The 21,061-nt window shown below is 35.0% G+C and overlaps 1 protein-coding gene across 14 annotated transcripts in view; it reads left to right on the plus strand.

Annotated features, from left to right (window-relative positions):
- Cdh18 (cadherin 18) overlaps positions 1 to 21,061 on the plus strand; it is a 904,392-nt gene that overhangs the window by 16,792 nt on the left and 866,539 nt on the right. For 7 of the 14 annotated variants that reach the window (XM_031359900.1, XM_031359898.1, XM_031359903.1 and 4 more), the window contains 3 exons: positions 18,118 to 18,175; positions 18,510 to 18,565; positions 20,366 to 20,548. The exons of 3 other annotated variants lie outside the window; for them this stretch is intronic. The gene's annotated coding sequence lies outside the window, so the exon portion shown is untranslated. The remainder of the gene's footprint in view (positions 1 to 18,117; positions 18,176 to 18,509; positions 18,566 to 20,365; positions 20,549 to 21,061) is intronic. 4 more of the 14 variants (XM_031359905.1, XM_031359910.1, XM_031359904.1 and 1 more) reach the window with 3 other exon arrangements.

The raw sequence follows: 21,061 nt of genomic DNA on the forward strand, positions 1-21,061 counted from the left end.
TTTCTAAGTGTCAGCAAAAAGGACAACAAATTATACATATTCGTATGCATAACAATGCTTGCCACATAGGAAGAAGAATGGAAAACCTCTAGCTTTCTCTAAAATTAGTCTTCATTTTAAGGCTACACTCTAGACTGGATGCTGGATGCTATCACTGCGAGCTTTCTACACTGGATATCCTAAGATGATTTTATTTCTCCATTTGTGACAGTCAATAATACCTAGGACTTATCTGATATTATTGTGGAGATCAGAACTATCCCAAAGCATGCTAATGGCACTTGATATTGTTTTATGAACAATTAGAGTATAATGGTGAAGGGTGAATTACTTTTTTGATGGGCCCATACCACCATCAAATTAGAATGTTGAAGAGATTATCATGTATATCTCATACAATTTTAGAAAAAATGTAAAATCTAGGAAGGACCTATCTGTGAATAGTTAAGAAAAATAAATGAGGACCATCCTATTTATTTAAACTGTTATATCACCAGTAAAATTCTTCCTTCACACACTAACTCTTTCAAATTTCAAACTTGCTTACAAAGTGAATGTAGAAAGCTTACTATATTACTCTTTGATACTAATTTTTATATTGCAAGATCATTCTTTCTTCATAGAGAATAACTCCTCCAAAACAAGGACAAAACACAAGAACACAGAAATAAAAATAACCAAATCAACCTCACATTCATCAATCCTGGTAGGGACACAGGTAGTTCTTATTGTGGTTACTTGGAGGAAATTAAATTACTTCTTGTAAGATGTATGATTGCTACTACAAAAAAATAAAATAAAATAAACACAACTACTGGTGTGATTCACATGACAGAAATTAATCATCTCTCTTTCTGAAACCTGAAATCTGAAATGAAGCTGCTGGAAGAGTGGATACTCTCAGGGTTTCTCTGCTTGATTTGCAGAAATAAACACTATTATATGACCTTTCTTCCCTATGTATCCATCTTCAGTCTTTTCTTTTTTTTTTTTTTTTTGGTTTTTCAAGACAGGGTTTCTCTATGTAGCCCCGGCTATCCTGGAACTCCCTCTGTAGACCAGGCTGGCCTCGAACTCAGAAATCTGCCTGCCTCTGCCTCCCAAGTGCTGGGAATAAGGCGTGCGCCACCACCGCCCGGCAGCTGTCTCTATTTTCAATGTAACAGTTATATAGGACTAAGACTATATTCTAGGGGCTTCAATTTGAACTAAGAATGAATATATATTTTTTTGTTTTTTGGTGTTTTTTGATTTTTTTTTTTGTGATTCCTGAGGAAATGAATTTGAAAATTTACACTTTAATTCAGACTTTAAACATTTGCCCGACAATAGCCTTATTTGCTGAGAAGTGAGTTATATTAGTATGACAGTATTAAAACAGTAAATAAAGTATATCATATAGTATGACAGTATTAAAACAGTAAATAAAGTATATCATATAGATCAGATCATATTTGACACTCAATGCATGTGAATATTACTAATCCCATACGTTGTTCTCAACACAAACATTATTCAAATTACCAATGGATATGTTTTCTTTGTGTTGTATTTTGTAAGAGAACTGTTTGTTCTTTTAAGATTTGGTTTGATAACTATGTGTTACATATGTCTGGAAGTATAAGCTTGTGCTACTGTGTGGGAGCTAGACAGAAGAAAGCATCAGATGTTCCCAGAGTTGGACTTACACTGGGTGTGAGCAGCTGGTGAGCAGTTGGTGCTGGAGATTCCTCTGCAAGAGAAATATATGCACTTAAATCTCCAAAGGCCTAATAATCACATTGTATAATAAATACTATTCTATTCCATGCACTTCTTATGGTTTCTAAATATATTTCCTGAATGAATTTCAGTGATCAATCTTCAACACAATTTACTTTTTTGGAGAATTAAAAGCATTATTCTCGTAGATATTAAAAATCCTGAGTATTAATTAGATAGGCAAATCTATGCTTTAAAATTCTGCCTTTAAACACTCAGAAAGGTTGAAAGTTGTATTATATTTTAATAGAAAATTACCATATAGGTGTACATTTCCATTTACTTACAAGCAGATGAATACTTTTATAAAATGAGAGCATGCTCATCTAATATCTTTTTTCCTTCTCATTGGAGGCTGTTATAACCTGGTAGGAGATAGATCCTCACAAAAATTATCTAGCTCTGTTGTCTGCTGTCTTGCCTCTTACCTCTGGGGCTCAGGCAGCTCTGTGTCAAATCAGAAGGAGGAGGATGAAGCAGAGCCAGGGACAAATAGGTTTCTTGAGACTCTGGTCCAGCCAGGAATGCCAGGAGTGTTAAAACCCTTAGAAGAGAAGTGAACAGGTTTGGATAGCTTGGGCCACCTCTTGTCAGCTACCCCGCAGCACCAGCAGCAGAGGTGGTAGAGCAGGCGTGGCCAGTGCAAGGGGCCTAAGATCAAGCCATGAATGGTTCAGGATAGAGAACTCTCCACCATGTATTACAGTTCAATAACGACAGCCACTGTCAGTGGATCCTTGCTGAAATAACTTGTGTGCTTTATTCCACGTGGATAGGGACTATATGAATATTGAGAAGTGGGGTGGGATTTAAGGGTAGGTGTTTCTTATTGGCTCAGTTTGAGATGTTAGTGATGAGTTTACATGGTAAAAGACTCCAGGAGTTACATTTCATGACTGACTGTCCTTTTAAGTGGCTTGATTTGGATGCATGTCCCAGACCAGTACAGAAACGTGAAGGAAGTGGCTTGACTCCTGTCAAAGTCAAATCTCTGAGATTCCTAGGATCTGAGCAGACTAAACCTTACCAGTTCTTCTCTGTGGTGGCACGGCCCAATGGTCCTCCACTATTCTCTTCATTTTAAAGTCAGGTGGATTTGTAGATAGTACCCACCAGAGAAAAATGTCATATATGGAATATTTAAAACAATTTCTTTATACTACAAGAGTCATAAATTAACAACCCTGCACTTAGTGAAGTTATTCAGCAACAAAGATAGAGAAAGTGCCAGATTAAGACAAAGAGACATGGGTATCTCATGCTTTATACAGTGACCACTTCCACTTCCAAAATTAAGAACAAAGATCACTGTGTTAAAAGTTTAGGAAGTTTGCCTGGCAGTGGTTGCACACGCCTTTAATTCCAGCACTAGGGAGGCAGAGGCAGGTGAATTTCTGAGTTCAAGGTCAGCCTGGTCTACAGAGTAAGTTCCAGGACAGCCAGGGCTATACAGAGAAACCCTGTCTCAAAAAAAAAATAAAATCTAAAAAACCAAAAAACAAACAAAACAAAACAAACAGATAAACAAAAAACAAAGTTTAGGAAGTTCTGTCATGGACTCAGCACAGCATCTGGATCAACATACACTGGAAGGTTGACGAGTAATAGATGGAAGTTGAAGAGACTTGTTATACTGAACTCTCTTCTTTCTGAGTCATTCTCAGGATGTGTCAGTAGGAAAAAAAGTATAGTCCAAGTTCAAACTGTATAGTAATAATACACAGATATATACATGTTCATATCATATAATATTATATTTGAATTACATATGTATATATTTAAAGTATATTACATATTTCAACTAATTACCTATGGGCAGTTTATTGCAAAGTGTGAACCAGTTTACCCATTGATTAGATCAGGCAAGTTTATGACCATGGTCCCTCATTTTATTTTGAAAGTAAAACATTTTTTTTAGAGATGCCTAATTGACCTTGTTTGTTAGACCTTTAGAGAAGTCTAATAATAATCACCTTCTTTCCCTTAGATTACATCACTTAATGTAAACAAATGCTCTCTACCATGTTTATGAATAAATAAAGTGCATGTTAAAATTATTAAAAAATCAAACATGTTCATTCCTTTGTGTTACTCTAAATCCTAAATGAAGAAAAATAGTATTATATGTGAAAGAACTGCAATATATCTTGCTTTTAATCCTCACAGTTCTGACTAATATTGGAGGTCTATATCAGCTTCAGTGAAACCCAAATTGCATTAAAAATAAATAAACTCTTAAAAAACATTAAATAAACTCTACACATATTAATGCTGCCCCACTGTAGTGTATCCCTGCACACAAAAGCAGCGGGTGACTAGAGGCAGTATTTAACCAACTCTCCAGAGAATGCTTTGTTATTTGCAGTGAGAAAGGGGAAAATGAAGCCCATTTTTCAATGGCAGAGACGAGAGTCTAACGGATTTGCATTAGCATTTCTGTGTAGTTTCTACCATTTATTTTATGAAGCACAAGCATCTAGTACATTGAGACCTTATGCTAAAATCCTCTGGCTACATGTAACAGATGGTCATTTCTAGGTTTTGGGACGTGGAACAACAAGATTTTAATATTCTATATTTATTCATTCTTAGAACTGATAAGTCTGAGAGCCTGATAATTGCCGAATTTGAAAATGGAAAGAATCTTATTGTATAACAGCTTTTATTTTAATTGTACTCTATGAGGAATGACATTGAAAAGGTTTATACATCTATATTATGTGTCAAGTTCTGTCTCTACAACATAATATGTATATTACATATTGCAATATTTTTACAGGAAGTAATAGTTATTCTTAAATAAGTAGAATCCTATATCATTGATTATAAAATATATTATTATAAAAGAAGAGATGATGGCACTATTATATTATGCACATGTGAAAGCAAACTAAGAATGCAAATATAAAGAGCTCTTCCCATGATGTATAGCTACAATATTAACTGAGTTGTTTACTCGCCTTAGGCAATTTTAAAACACAAAATTAGGCTTCAATCTGTCCATTGATAATAAGGAAAATGAAGTATCTCTCTTCATGTCAAACCATAATTATAGGAACATTTGCATGCAGATAATTTTGTTTGTACTCATTTAGAAATACCTGCTGGGTAGGGATTATCATTGTATTCAGGATATTTCAGAGTTGTCTAGAAGCCAGAAATATCACTCAAAATAATAAAAAAAAAATTAGCCATTGAAATAAATTTGAAAAGGCTGAAAGAGATCCATCTTTATGAACCAAAAAAAAATATATAAAATTCTTAATCTGCATGAATATATGAAACCAATTTACATTTGACAGAGGATGCTTTTACTAGAGTTCAGCCCTAACATTGAGTTGCATAAACAAAGAAAGATGAAGTAAACAACTAGTTATTGAAGTTTATTTTCATTAATTTGCCAAATAAAAGATATACTAATTAGTAGTACAGAATTATCAAGAATCTAGTCTCTGACTTGAGATTTCCATGAAAAATAACTATGTACAGTCTCTATCAGAAGTAGATCAGAGAAGGTAATCTCTAATGTTTGCTTTGAATATCTGAGTGGCATGAAGCTGATAAAGCTTTTGCTGTTTATTGGTCTTAGCCTTCCCCGCCCCAGTTGAGAGTTGTTCCTATTACAGTTAAGTTTCAGATATGCATTTTAAAAATGCTGCAACACATTCTTATTCTTTAATAATGATTTTAGAGATCTCTGTATTATAAGATGTTACTGGAAAACTATCAGGTTACTCAGATAAAATTGGAATTTATGTAACAGGAATGTTTTGTGAACAGGTGTATTGTAGTTTTCAATAAAAGTTATTTGAAGATCATCTTTGATTTGTTATTTTATGGGTCTGTTAGACCATACAGTATGCAAGTCTTAACATTTTATTATCATACAGTAATTATAAATAGTACCAGGTCCCCTTATGGTATTATCACATATAGTTGAACTGCACTTTGCTCACACTCTCTCTGCCCACTCTCTCTTCTCATTCATCACACACACCCACTGACTGACTCTGACTCATCACAAATATCCAACTTCTCCTTTAATCATTCCTTTTTCAAATCAATGATTTTAATTATGACAACTTACTGGAACATTTATAGGATTTATTTACAACATCATTTACAAGTTCCTGGTGCAATGCTAATGAACAAAATGTCTCTCTAGCCTGAGCAAACACTAACAATGTGTAACTCTCAGTGAAGAGTAAGTTCTCTGAAGACACTTTACTTTATTATCCATAAGTGGATTATAAATCCTTAGGATTGAAAGGGGCCTTGTGGGCACCTTCCCATTTCCCAATAGAATCTTGACAGTAGATTGCCAAGATAATCAGAGTTGAAGAGAATTCATCAATGCAACAGCCAAATCATGCCCAGAAGATAACATTCCACAAAACTCTACAGTAGCTTCTCTACTAGGTCACATTATCTCCCAAGCAATGAGGTTTTGAAAATGTCTAGAGGAACAGACATTAGTTCCTTCTAGTAGAGGTCAATAAATATAATCAGAATTGGTTGGCTTTGTAATAACCATCATACTACTATTGAACACTTGGTCATGTCTTTCCTGGAACATTTAGTGTTGCCAGCAAGACCCACAAATGTTTTATACTGATGATGGCACTAATTACTCTGATATATATATATATATACGTGGTATACTAAAGCACTATACAGTATCAGAATGTTGTGGACCATTGTTTTCTGTACTATTATAATGCATAGTAACTATCCAATGGAATGAATCATCTAGATTAACTCCAGATAGATTTCTTTATGTACTACTATAAAGCTGTGGTGCCTTCTGCAATAGTAATTAACTCTTTAGGATAAAAATTTATTGAATAACACATCTAAAGATTAGCTATTCAACAAGACTGGTAAACAGTGTCTTTTATTTTATTTTAATTTAGAGTATGTGTGTGTGTGTGTGTGTGTGTGTGTGTGTGTGTGTACAAGTATCCTCATACACATCGTGAATCTCTTGTAATGGTCAAAGGACAACATTCAGGAGTTGTAAACTCACTTTTTCTTCCATGTAGATGTTGGGGATCAACTCAGAGAGTTACTCTTGGCCACAAGCATTTTAGTCACTAACCATCTTGTCAGTTCTTTCTTTTTGCCTCCCTATAAATATTGCAACACTGATATTACTTATGAATATTTAACTAGTACTTATTCTATGAATGATGCATTCCAGAGGTATCTTGAAAAACAAAATTTAAATCAGATATTTTAAACATAGGCCTTGATTTATATTGAATTTAAATGGATACTTGAATTATACTTCTTGTAATTAAAAGAAAATATTATCTTTTTGATGAAATAGTATTTATATTCAATTGAAGAATAAGTGCACTCAGCCATTGACTATATGCATTCTCTTACAAATCAATGATAGCATTGAGCAGAATTTTAATCATTAATGTGCTGCTTTCATGTAGCTTTAAATCAAGTAAAACATGTGAATTATTTTATAGCAGCATTCAATTAAATATTTTGATCAATGAACCCAAAGAAATTATTTTGGAATCTGTGAAATCAATTGTGTTATTGCATGTGATGTTCTAATACACATTTATGATGTCTGAATTTAAATGCAATCTTTCCATATATTCTTTTAGAATGTCACTTGTCCTAAATTTGTATCTAAGAGGACATGTTAGTCTCTACAATTTTGACATTGAAAAAAAATTGATTTTATGAGTTTGATGGGTATAGATGGAGATGTCTCTCTATTCTTAGAGTGACTCCTGACATCCACAAAGCCCTGGATTCATACCCAGGTAGATTTCTGGTTCTTCATTTATCACCACAGCACTCAGGTGAATTTGGCTGCAGTTTCAGAGGTTGAGAAGTTTAAGTAGATTCTTGGCTATGTAAAATTTTAAACCATCCTAGGAAACAAGAAAATTTAAATAAAATAATTAAAGAGAAAATAGGAAGAAAGGAAGGAAGGAGAGAGAGAGAGATGGGCAAGGAAGGGAGGAAGAAAGGGGAAGGATGGAAGGAAGAAGGGAGGGAAGAAGAGAGGGTGCAAAAGAACAAAATGTCTTAAACTGCACTCCATTTGACTATTTTTTCATTGTTGAATACAATATATTACAGAAAATTGTTTTGAAAGTATACATTTATTCTATCACAAGGTATTTGAAGGATCCACTTTTCTTTGGCTACAGTACTAAGGATTCTTGTTATTCTTGTTTCCTCTATTGTCGAAGAGGCTCCCAGTTTCCACAACCACACTAGTCCCTCACTATGCGGACCAAAGAAAGGATTTTCTCTCAGGGACATTATTCACTTGGTTGGGACAGCAGTGTCTTTGAGAACATAATGAAATCACAAAACTGACAAACGTATCTGTTAATGGTTAAACTTAAGATATGTCTGTCAGGAATAGGAAGCTAATGGCTATATTGATAGCCTATTACAACACTTGGCCAATCATACAGCTATGGCTTCAGAGAAAATTAATTCTTGGCAAAGTATGTTTTGGGCCTCAAATATGTTATGTCTGAGATAATTAGCTTGCTAAGATAAAAATATCAGAGAAATCACACAATCTAGCAGACTCACTGATGTATATTCAAAGAAAATAAAATCAATATTTCCCATTATATACAAAATGTGCTTTTAGACATTTTCAAACACGTAAAAAATGCATTCCAATTATTCTCTTCTCCCATTGCTGTCAAACCCTTTCCATCCTGCAAATCACTTTCTAATTCTCATGTCTTTTTGTTTTGTGACCCAGTGACAAATCAACATTTTAAAGAGACATCTGGACCACTTTTTTTTTCACTAGAGAATAATTCACATCAACAGGAAATACAAGCAAACTATGTGCCCATCAACTAATAGATGGAAAAAATTGTGATTTGCACCATGTAGACAGAAAATAGAGTAAAATTCTCTCATTTCCAACAACATGCATAGGACTGAAAATATTATGTTAAGATAATAATCTAACTGCAGAAAGACGAATGTTGTGTTGTACCACTCACAAGTAGAAATCCAACAAAAGTATTTTCACAGAAACATAAAAGAGAATCGACAGATGCTGCTGATCCCTGGGGTTGAATTAGGGAAAAGCTGGAAGAAGCTAAGGAGGAGGGCAACCAGCACTCTCAACTAACATGAACCCCTGAGATCTCTCAGACACTGGGCCATCAAACAGCAGCATACAACAGCTGATATGAGGCTCCCAACACATGTATAGTAGAGGACTGTTGGGTCTGGACTCAGTCAGAGAACATACATCTAACCATCAAGGTGCCCAAAGGAGTGGGAAGGTCTGGTGGAGTGGAGGCCTGGGGTTCGGCATATCCTCAAGGAGATGGGGAAGGAGGAGGAGATATGAGATGTGGAGGGTGGATCAGGAGGGGGATAAAATCTGGACTGTAAAACAAGATGAAATGAAATAAAGTAAAATCAAGAAGAGAATAACTTTAAACAGTATCCTGTATATGAAGAGCAAGACAATGAGAGAAGGTTCACTCAGTGGTACTAACTTTTACATAGGGTAATAAAATATGGTGAAGAAACTGTAAGGCAGGCAGGTTACAGAATGTAGGGGAATGCCAGAGTGGGGAGCTTGGAGTGCGTGGGTGGGTGGTAGAGCACCCTCATAGAAGCAGGGGGAGGAGGATGGGATAGGTGGTTTCCATGGGGGAAACCGGGAAGGGGACAATTGAAATGTAAATAAAGAAAATATCCAATAAAAAAGAAATCCAGTTTTAAAAAGTTTTTCCAATGTAGAAGAGATACACACATTTACCTGATGAAAATATACAATGTATTCATGTATCAAAGCACTATCATGTTTCACTATGTTTTCTCTATACCAATTTAAAGAAATTTAATTTTAAAAGATCAAAGTTTACTAAATGTTTCTATTATTTTTTAAACTGGTTTCTATAATTGAAAATCTGCCTTACTCATACAACTATGACCTAGTTCATATTTCTTATGAGTGCAAACATCAAGGCTCCCAAAAACAAGACCTCAGAATGCCCAGGTCAAAAGGAGAAAACCATAATGTTCTTGAATGTTCTTGAAGATCATTAAAACACATGCCAGATATAGCCAAGAACATTTTTATCAGTTGTAGTAAATTATGTTTGACTTCTTGGTACCATCCATGGAGTAATCAACTTTACATTTCAATCATTCCTGTATAATCATCCACCTCAGCAACATTGTAGCCATACAGATTGTCACTCTGGGCGATGAATTAGTGTTAACATGTACACAAATCCTAGCAGTAGTTCCAGATACAAAGAGCTGTTGGCTTCAGAAAAGTGTGGCTCAGATAAAGCCAAAAATCCACCAAATTAGGTTCAACAAATGGATACTATTTCTACCTTTTAATGTGTACTGCTTTATGTTTTGTTAATTAGTATTTTTTAAAAAATCACTAAAATTGTCAACACCAAAACTTGTACTATAAAAAAGCTATGGCTTGAGAGAAGAAACTGAAGAACACTTAGTAATGAAGGTATAACATCTTTGAATCACTAGGAAGTGAAAAGCAAGTACTGTTATAATTATAAAATAATATTGTATTTTATTATGAATCTTCAGTTTTAGACAGAATATTGAGAAGTTTTGGACATATAGATGTATTATTATTATTATTATATACTTGTATATGAAAGTTTGTGTATGTGTATGCATGTGTAGATGGGTAATGATTTTTTTCTACTACAGTGAGGAGGAACTCCAGCATCAATCCCATATCACCATGCTTGGAGGTTTTAACCTTTGTCCTTTGAACTGTTATGAGCCCTGGGAAGATTTAGTAAACATTTCTTATTATTGCAAATTTTACAAATGCCATCATGCAACTTAGTATCTTATAATACTATTTTAAAGAAGTAATGTGTAAACTATAGATAATAATAATTCCTGTTTTTTGCATCAACAGTTATTTTTTTTTAAATTATAGATTACAGTTGTTGTAGTTTACATTCTTCCATACTAATTTTATTATTATTATTATTATTCACTTCACATCCTGATCATAATCTCTCTCCCTTTTCTCTTTCTAGTCCCACCCTTATAAGTCCCTTTCCCCATTCCCCCCACTTCTTCTCAGAGAAGTGGAGACCCCTTGGGTGCCACCTCCTGGGTCTTCTAGACCCTCAGGTCTAGGCACATCCTCTCTCATTGAGGTCCAACCAGACAGTCCAACTAAGGCAGAAGTGGACCCAGTAACAAGGAACATAGACTGAGACAATCCCCTTTCTGTTTGTCACCACAAATGTTCCCAAGCGATTTCCATTCTAACTTGAAGGCAGGCCCTTTTCATGTCCCCTCTCCCCACCCCCATCACCATGCCCATTTCGCTTATCCCTTCCTACCCTATTCAGTTACCTCTCTATCTACCTCCAATGACTATTTAGGTTCACCTTCTGAGTGAGATTTGTGCATCCTCCCTTGGCACCTCATTATTATCCAGTTTCTTTGAGTATGTATATTATAGCATGGTTATCCTGCACTTTATGGATAATGTCCACTTATAAGTGTGTACACACCATATGTACCTTTATGGTTCTCGCTCGGGATGACATTCTCAAGTCCCACTCATTTTCCTTACAAATTCATGATGTCTTTGTTTTTAATACCTAAATAGTATTCCATTGTGGAGATATACAGTGTTTTCTTTATCATTTCTTCAGTTCAGAGACATCTAGCTTGTTTCCAGTTTCTGGCTATTACAAGTAAAGCTGTTATGAACTTAGTTGAACGAGTGTCCTTTGGGTAGTGGGATATCTTTTGGGTCTATGACCAGGAGTGGTACAGCTGTGTTTTGAGGTAGAACAATTCCTAGTTTTCTGAGAAACTGCTGAATTCATTTCCAAAGTGTTTGTACACATTTCTATTCCTACCAGCAAAAGAATGGTGTTCTCCTTGCTCCAGAAATTGCCAGTATGTATTGCCACTTTAGTTTTCCATCTTAGCCTGTCTGACAGAGCAGATCTTAGTGTTGTTTTGATTTGCATTTAGCTGATAACCAAGGACTTTGAAGATTTTCATCAGTGCTTGGCCATTCGAGACTCTTCTGCTGAAATGCTCCACATAGTTCTGTACCCCAATTTTTAATTGGGTTATTGGGATTGTTGATATCTAATTTACAAGTTTAGGATATTAGCCCTCTGTTGCATGGAGGGCTGGAAACTATCCTTTTCCAGTCTGTCATCTGCCATTTTGTTCTATTTATTGTGTCCTCTGCTTTACAGAAGATTTTCAGTTTCAGGAGGTCCCATTTATGTAACTAATTCTTAAACACATTGTGTTATACTCACCATAACATATCTACTGACCGGTCAATATCCCCTTGCATGATGATACAATGTTTCAAGCCCATTTGAATAGTTTTTAAAAGAAGTGTAAAAAATGAAGATTTGGAAATAAGTGGGATTTTTTTTTTAATCACATACCCCATTTTTAATAGGGTTATTTGTTTCTCTGGAGTCTAACTTCTTGAGTTCTTTGTAAATATTGGACATTAGCCCTCTGTCAGATATAGGATTGGTAAAGATCTTTTCCCAATCTGTTGGTTGCCATTTTGTCCTATTGACAGTGTCTTTTGCCTTACAGAAGCTTTGCAATTTTATGAAGTCTCATTTGTCAATTTTTGTCCTTAAAACATACGCTGTTGGTGTTCTGTTCAGGAAATTTTCCCCTGTGCCTATGTATTCAAGGCTCTTCCACACTTTCTTTTATATTAGTTTCAGTGTATCTGGTTTTATGTGGAGGTCCTTGATCCACCTGGACTTGAGCTTTGTACAAAGAGAAAGGAATGGATCGATTTGCACTCTTCTACATGCTAACCACCAGTTGATCCAGCATGATTTGTTGAGAATGCTGCCTTTTTTCCACTGGATGATTTTAGCTCCTTTGTCAAAGATCAAGTGACCATAGGTTTGTGGGTTCCTTTCTGGGTCTTTAATTCTATTCCATTGATCAACCTGCCTGTCACTGTACCAATACCATGCAGTTTTTATCACAATTGCTCTGTAGTACAGCTTGGTGATTCCACCACAGGTTCCTTTATTGTTGAGAATAGTTTTTGACTATCCTTGGGTTTTTTTTTTTTTGTTATTCCAAATGAATTTGCAAATTGATCTTTCTAAGTCTGTGAAGAATTGAGTTGGAATTTTGATTTGGATTGCATTGAATCTGTAGATTGCTTTTGGCAAGATGGCCATTTTTACTATATTAATCCTGCCATTCATGAGCATGGGAGAACTTTCCATCTTCTGAGTTCCTCTTCAATTTCCTTCTTCAGAGACTTGAAGTTTTTGTCAAACAGATCTCTTATTTGCTTAGTTACAGTCACACCAAGGTATTTTATATTATTTGTCACTATTGTGAAAGGTGTTGTTTCACTAATTTCTTTCTCAGCCTGTTAATCCTTTGTGTAGAGGAAGGCCACTGATTTGCTTGAGTTAATTTTATATGTAGCTACTTTGCTGAAGTTGCTTATCAGGTTTAGGAGCTCTCTGGGTGGGATTTTGGGAGTCACTTAAGTATACAATCATATCATCAACAAATAGTGATAAATTGATTTCTTCATTTCCAGTTTGTATCCCTTTGATCTCCTTTGTTATCTAATTGCTCTGGCTAGGAACTTAAGTACAATATTGAATAGGTAGGGAGAGAGTGTGTAGCCTTGTCTATTCCCTGATTTTAGTGGGATTGCTTCAAATTTAGTTTGATGTTGGCTTCTGGTTTGCTGTATATTGCTTTTATTATGTTTAAGTATTGGCCTTGAATTCCTGATCTTTCTAAGTCTTTTATCATGAACGGGTGTTAGATTTTGTCAAATGATTTCTCAGCATTTAATGAAGATTATCATATGTATTTTTTCTTTGAGTTTGCTCATATACTGAATTATGTTGATGGATTTCCATATATTGAACCATGCCTGCATCCCTGGGATAAAGCCTAGTTGATCATAATGGATGATTGTTTTGATGCGTTCTTGGATTCAGTTTGCAAGAATTATATTGAGTATTTTTACATCGATATTCATAAGAGAAATTGGTCTGAAGTTTTCTTTCTTTGTTAGGTCTTTGTGTGGTTTAGGTTTAAGAGTAATTGTGGCTTAATAGAATGAATTGGGTAGATTACCTCTGTTTCTATTTTGTGCAATAGTTTGAGGAGTATTGGTAATAGGTCTTCTTTGAAGGTCTGATAAAAATAAACTCTGCACTAAACCCATCTGTTCCTGGGCTTTTTTTGTTGGGACACTATTAATGACTGTTTCTATTTCATTAGCAGATATGGGACTGTTTAGATCGTTGATGTGATCTTGATTTAACTTTGGTACATGGAATCTGTCTAGAAAATTGTCCATTTCATCCAGGTTTTCCCGTTTTGTTGAATATAGGCTTTTGTAGTAGGCTCTCATGATTTTTTGGATTTCCTCAGTGTCTGTTGTTATGTCTCCCTTTTCATTTCTGATCTTGTTAATTAGGATACTGTCTCTGTGCCCTCTAGTTAGTCTGGCTATGGGTTTATCTATTTTTTTGATTTTCTCAAAAAACTAGCTCCTGGTTTGGTTGATTCTTTGTATAGTTCTTTTTGTTTCTATTTGGTTGATTTCAGCCCTGAGTGTGATTATTTCCTGCCTTTGACTCCTCTTGGATGCATTTGTTTCTTTTTGTTCTGGAGCTGTCAAATACCTGGTATAGACTCTCTCCAGTTTCTTTATGGAGGCATTAAAGCTATTAGTTTTCCTCTTAGGACTGCTTTCATTGTGTCCCATAAGTTTAGGTATGTTGTGGCTTCACTATAATTAAACTCTAGAAAGTCTTTAATTTCTTTCTTTATTTCTTCTTTGACCAAGTTATCATTGAGTAGAGTGTTGTTAAGCTTCCATGTGTATGTGGGCATTCTAGTGTTTATGTTGTTATTGAGGAGCAGCCTTAGTCCATGTTGATCTGATAGGATGCAAGGAATTATTTCAATCTTCTTGCATCTGTTGAGGTTGTAGATCTGCTGGAGAGGTTGCCTCCAGGGACTACTCTAACTCAGGGACTTGAGAGAGATTGACATTTTCTCTCTAGTGACTTTCTAAGGCGGGACTAGCCAGGAGGCACAGGCCTCATAAGTGGCAGAGCAACTGGGACATAATAGTTTCTACTTCAGCATTTGAATACTTTTTTATGGTAGTGTCTTCAATATCTGAGGTCTTGCTGTCCAGTAGCATTTCTTGTCTTAGTTAGTACACAGTGTAAGCTTTTTCATGAATGGGATGTAACATACAACATAGTGGTAAATTATCATTCGCCATTTAAGCTTAATGAGACAATTGCTGTAGAAGAGGAGTAACTCTCTTCATATTCTGACTTAAACATTATTTTCACAATATTTTGTGCTCGTGGGAATGAGTTAGTTCTGATGAATATTAGACATAGGCAGAGAAAAGGAACAAATTAACCACAATTGAGGAACATCAGATTCTTGAAAACAGACAGAGGGTAAATGATTCCCAACAGGCTTTTCTATAGTCTCTCTTACACAATTATTTATAGTATGAGAGAAAAAACACGAAGGTTTCTCATGGAGAGACAGTTCCAAAGAGAATTTTGGATTACTGCTGTAACTTTCTAGTTGTTACTAGATGTTTATAAGTCCACAATTTGGTTGTTACCTGTGTTTGTTTATCAAAACACACTCTTCCATTCATTTCTGGTGAGTACTTAATATTTATCTTCTATTTTTATTCTTCACATTCTACATACATTTTTGTTTTGCTTGTTATTTGCTTGATTCACTCATTCAAAACTTAAGCTATGGCAATGTTATATTATTCTTTAGACCATCCAAAATATGGAAAAAATTGCTTTATAATAACAGCTGGGTTCTCAATGAACATGATTAAGGTTATTCATGTTTCTCTCCAAATTAAACAATATATATTTGATATAATTCTGCTAAACTTTTGTTATCTCTCAAACTAGATACAGATAAAATGCCATAAGCATTAACTGTGGCATAGCCCAACTAGTACGGGAAACACTTTATTTGCCAAAAATATTTCACTTCATAATTTATTTTTATTTCTTTTTGTGTTTCTTTATTCTTCTTTCATACAATATATCCCAACTGCAGTCTCCCCTCCATCCCTGTCTCTCAGACCACCCCGCATTCCTTCTCCACAAGATCTACTGTTCCTCCATTTTGCCTCAGAAAAACCAGACCTCCCAATAATACAACCGAATCATAACAAGATGTAGTAAGACTAGTCATAAATCCTCACATCAAAGTTGAATGAGGCAACAAAGTAAAGGAAAAAGGTCCAAGGAGCAGGCAATAGAGTCAGAGATACACTCACTCCCACTGTTAGGAGTCCAACAAAAAACTCAATTTAAACAACCGCAACATGTTTGCGGAGGCCTACTGCAAACCCATGAAGGCACAGCAATTGCCACTTCAGTCTCTGTGGGTCCCTATTAGCTTTCCTTCATTTAGTTGAGTCTTCAGGCCTTGGTCTTCTGGTGTCCTACACCCCTCTGGCTCTACAAAATTTCCTCGTTCTCTTCTGTGGGGTTTCCTTAGCTCTGCCTATCTTGAGACTCAGCCACTAGATGGAGGCCATTACAGGTATGGCTGGAACGGCCATAAAAAAAAGAAGCAGGTAGGACTAAATGGCAATTGCTGTGCCTTCATGGGTTTGCAGTAGGCTCTCTGCATACATGCTGTGGTTTGTTTTACTTGAGGTTGTTGTTGGGACTCCTAATGGTGGGTTAGGACCTCCATTGTTGGACCTCCTAATGAGGGTGTCTCTGTTCCTTGACTCTGTGTTCCCTTACACCCTACTTGAACTTCTTGGTTGGGCCTCACTAGGAGAGAATGTGTCTAGATGTGCTGATAATAAATGTCCCAGGTTTGGGTGGCATCCAAGGAGGGAAGCTATACTTCTATGAGGAGAAGGGGTATTGTTAAGGTGAGATTAGATTTGTATGGGTAAGACAGTGAAGAGAGGAGGTAGTTGTGGTATGATTGTGAAGTAAAGTGAATAATAATAAATAGAAGGTTCTTTTTTGTTTGTTTGTTTTTGTTTTTAAAGCAAGATGGCTCAGAGACTTATGTTAGATCCAAATATGATTAACAACAACCATCACAACAAAACAAAGTGAAGGAAATGACTCCTAATGATATTCTGTTATACTCCTAGATCAGTGACTAGTACAACAATCAGTAAAACTTTATCCAGCAACTGATGGGAGTAGTTACAGATACTCACATCCAAACACTAGTCGATTACTTTTTGATTCAGCCCTGCATCAGTACACAAGCAGAATGAAGGTGTATTCTTTGTCAGAATTTAAAATGAATAGCCTCTCTCCCAGGATGATCAGCCCCTTACTATCCTATAAAACCACATGAGTCATGTGTTTCCCTGTTCATATTACTGTTACTGTTCTGGTTCTCTGAACTTCTACTAGAATGGCCCAGTCTATGCAGCTCACAACATTCTAGGGCACAAGTGCCAAAGTTCCAAATTCTGTGGTTCAGTTCGTAAAGCATAACTACATGGTCATGGTGATCAGTGATAGCCCTACTTTTCTCAGTATAATTAAATATATATACATATATATATGTATATATGTGTTATATCTCTGCTATTCTATATTATATTATACATATATATACATAAACACATATATGTAAATATACATATAATAGCTCAGTGCTATGATTTTATATATATATATGTATATACATATATATATATAATAAAATAAGTAACAAAAGCAAATTAAAGAATGTAAAGTTTGAGTCATATTTTGATAAGCACTCCATCGTGGAAGGAGGGTTGTGATGCCTGGAGCTTGGCATAACTGACTATACTGCATCTGTACTCAGGAAGCATGGAAGAAAGTTCTTATTTCTTATCTTGCTTTTCCTTCTTTGTTGTTTGTTCATTTTTTGTTTAGGATTTTTTTTTCTCTTTGAATAACTAAGGGATGGTTTCACAGATATTCAAGGTGGGACTTCTCTGCTCAGGTGAATGTTTCTGAAACTACCTCAAAAACGTGTTTCCATGATGATTCTGAATCACAATAACTTGATAACGAAGATTAACCATCACATTTTTGCCTATCATGAGATCATACTGTTTTTTTTTTCTTACCTAACTTTCATTGGATCATTTTCAATGATTTTGATCAACACATTTTAATTTGAGGTTCTCTATGATTTTCATCTTTCCTTCCTGTTACTGATTTTGTACTTTCTAGATTCTATGTCTCTATTTTTATGATTTGCGTTGTGAGTGCTTGAGAATTTTTGTCCAGGAGTTGTTACTGAGACTACAAACAAATGTTGGATCTTTTGCAGTTGAAGACATGGGTTCTCCTGATCCTCTTGAGGTGCAGCAAACACTTCAGCCACACAGGTATGCCTGCAGTCCCAATTTCTCTGCTTTGATGGCATATGATTGGCTTGAATTCAAAATAAAGGCAAAGGAGTATCCTGCAACTCTTTTCCTTTTTCATTTTTAGATTGAAAGTATTTAACTTTCTCAGAAAGTAAACTTCTTGTCTTGTACCTGTATTTAAAATAAGCCTGGCTACCAACATTTTGGAGATTTAGCAAGAAAATGTGTTAGCATTTTAATTAATCTTCTTTCTGTCAGCTTAGTGTCTAAATCACTTCATAGGGATTGTTATCTCTGAGTTCACACAATGTTCAGTTCAATCTCTCTACCTTGCATGGCTGTGTTTCTGCAGAGGAAGTACAGTTTCTGTGGTTGTGAAGCTGAGTTCGTCCATAACAAATATCTCAAGTAAGTCATCTCCTGTCAGCTGTAAGAACATAATTTCTCTTTTAATATATAGTGATTTTTAAGCATGAACTTTGGCAAAATTATATTTTTGAAGTGTACGTGTGTGTGTGTACACATGATCAAATTACGTATGCATGTGCGCGCGCACACACACACACACACACACATTCATACTACATCAAAATAGCTGTCTATGCTATGATGAGTCATTTAGGCAACATGTTCTCTTCTATAGATAATGTCCTTATAGGTTAGTGTAGATTTGCTTCTTTGCTTTTCTGTTTGCCTGCTTCCTATTGAATATAGTGGGAAAAATTAATTAATTATAATTAATCTAGTACCCAAGAGTCATTTAAAAACTTTTTGCTTTTTTCCCTCATGTGGTAGATGCTTCTCACAAATTTGGAGATATATTATAGATCTAAAATTTTTATAACCCCGTAATAACTCTTAAATGGTAGCTTAGGTACATTTTTTTATATATTAATATATTGAAAGTGTTTAAGTGCATGTTTATACAGGTATTTATGTTTCCTGTCTTTTGTTATAGACTTCTTATACATTTATTATAAATTTCTAATCCATTCTAATACAGTAAAGGATACATAAAAGTAATGTAGACCATTCCTTCTTAAATGTCTTGAGGTTTCCATTGTGGCTAACTAAATTTGTTTCTGCTTATGGGAATGTTGGATTTTTATTAATGTTGCCATTTCACTCATTGTTTTCATAACACATGTTCCTTAATTGCTACTCAATTCCCTTTCTTTGTTTTATTAATCTCACTAGTATTTTGCCATTTGAGTGTAGATCTACATTTCTATTAACATACTTTCTCCCTTGTGCTTTAATCTTTACAATAGCTATTATTTTTAATATGTCTTTTTTAATAGGGCTTTCTCCTGGAATAAGATAGTCATACCCCCAAAACACATTTAGAGAATTCAGTGTATATAGAGACTTAAGATGAAAAATCATACGACTTCCACAGAATGGGTAGGGGAAAGGCATTGATCGTAAGGCATTGATGCTACTTCTCTATGGTGCTTCAACACACATCTTACAGTTACATAATGCCTGAATATTCTTCCTTTTGACTGGGTTCCTATGCCTAGAACTTGTGAATTTAAGTATAGCTCATTCTTGTCCTTAGTTGGTGTATTGAAGTTGCTTTTACTGCATCTATGAATTCGTAATCACCTTTTAATTAAACATAGCAAGCACATTAACTGTTTTTCATTCAGTTTACTTGTTAGTAATTATTACTTCCTACTACATATGTCCTTTAATCTTATATATTTATTGAACATTCATTACTAATAAACTATCTTCCCAAGAAGGATATGATTTTGATCCATTTTTTATGACAAAGTTATATAATCATGAGAAAAAAATTAGGGCCTCTGTCATATATATGTTTACCACTTATTAAAACTTTAAGATGGAATATTGTACAATTGGAGCATAAGTTCAGAATAATGGAATTATTACAAATAAAAGACAGTTATCATGGAAAGACTAACAAATTGTTACAACAGTGTATATAATACGTTTTTTCATAAATGTGATTAAATATCTAACTGTAGTGACTAATCTTGGCAGCAACTAGATTGTGTGTATAATCAACTAATGTACAAATATTCAGCAGGATTATTTTGATGAGATTTTTAAAGCAGGAATACTGACTTTTCAGTATCAGGAAATAAAAAAGTACACATAAGAAAACAACTTTTCTTTTTTTCTATTTGTCCTCACACTCACTGTCAGTTTTTCTGTCATGAACAAAAATATCCTTTACAGATATTGGATCAACCTTTCAGGCTTCCAAAGTAAACAGAAGACACCTCTCCAGGAATCATCAAGGGCTTCCATACCACTTTAGAACTGAGAGTATTTCCAGACTCATGAACTGAGTTAACTACCAGATTCTAGCACTATGCAACTGATACAACCATTGTTGAACTATATGGATTAACACAAATTGTAAGTCAGCCTAATAAATCCCTCTTCCCTACTTTTCTTCCATTTCTTCCTTGTGACCTCCCAATGCAAATTCTTTATTTGCACATTCATAGTATATTGTGATTCATAGCAATGAATATATAACGAACAATTCTTATACTGTTTAATCTTGTATAATTGACTTTATCTTAAGGATTGCCACAGTTTCAAAACTATTTTTATCTGCAAATTTCATATATGAGTACATGTCTACATCATTTCTTCTTCTCCCTCTATTCCCTTCAATACCTATACAGTCCCCCAACTCCATCACAAACTAATGGCACACAGAGATGCCAATCAACCAACCAACCAATCAAACAAACAAACAAACAAACAAACAAACAAAAAGAGTCAGGCGGTGGTGGTGAATGCCTTTAATCCCAGCACTTAGGAGGCAGAGGCAGGCGGATTTCTGAGTTTGAGGTCAACCTGGGCTACAGAGTGAGTTCCAGGAATGCCAGGGCAATCCAGAAAAACCCTGTTTCTAAAAAC

This window comes from Mastomys coucha, unplaced genomic scaffold (assembly GCF_008632895.1).
Source record: "Mastomys coucha isolate ucsf_1 unplaced genomic scaffold, UCSF_Mcou_1 pScaffold8, whole genome shotgun sequence".
Taxonomy (NCBI): domain Eukaryota; kingdom Metazoa; phylum Chordata; class Mammalia; order Rodentia; family Muridae; genus Mastomys; species Mastomys coucha.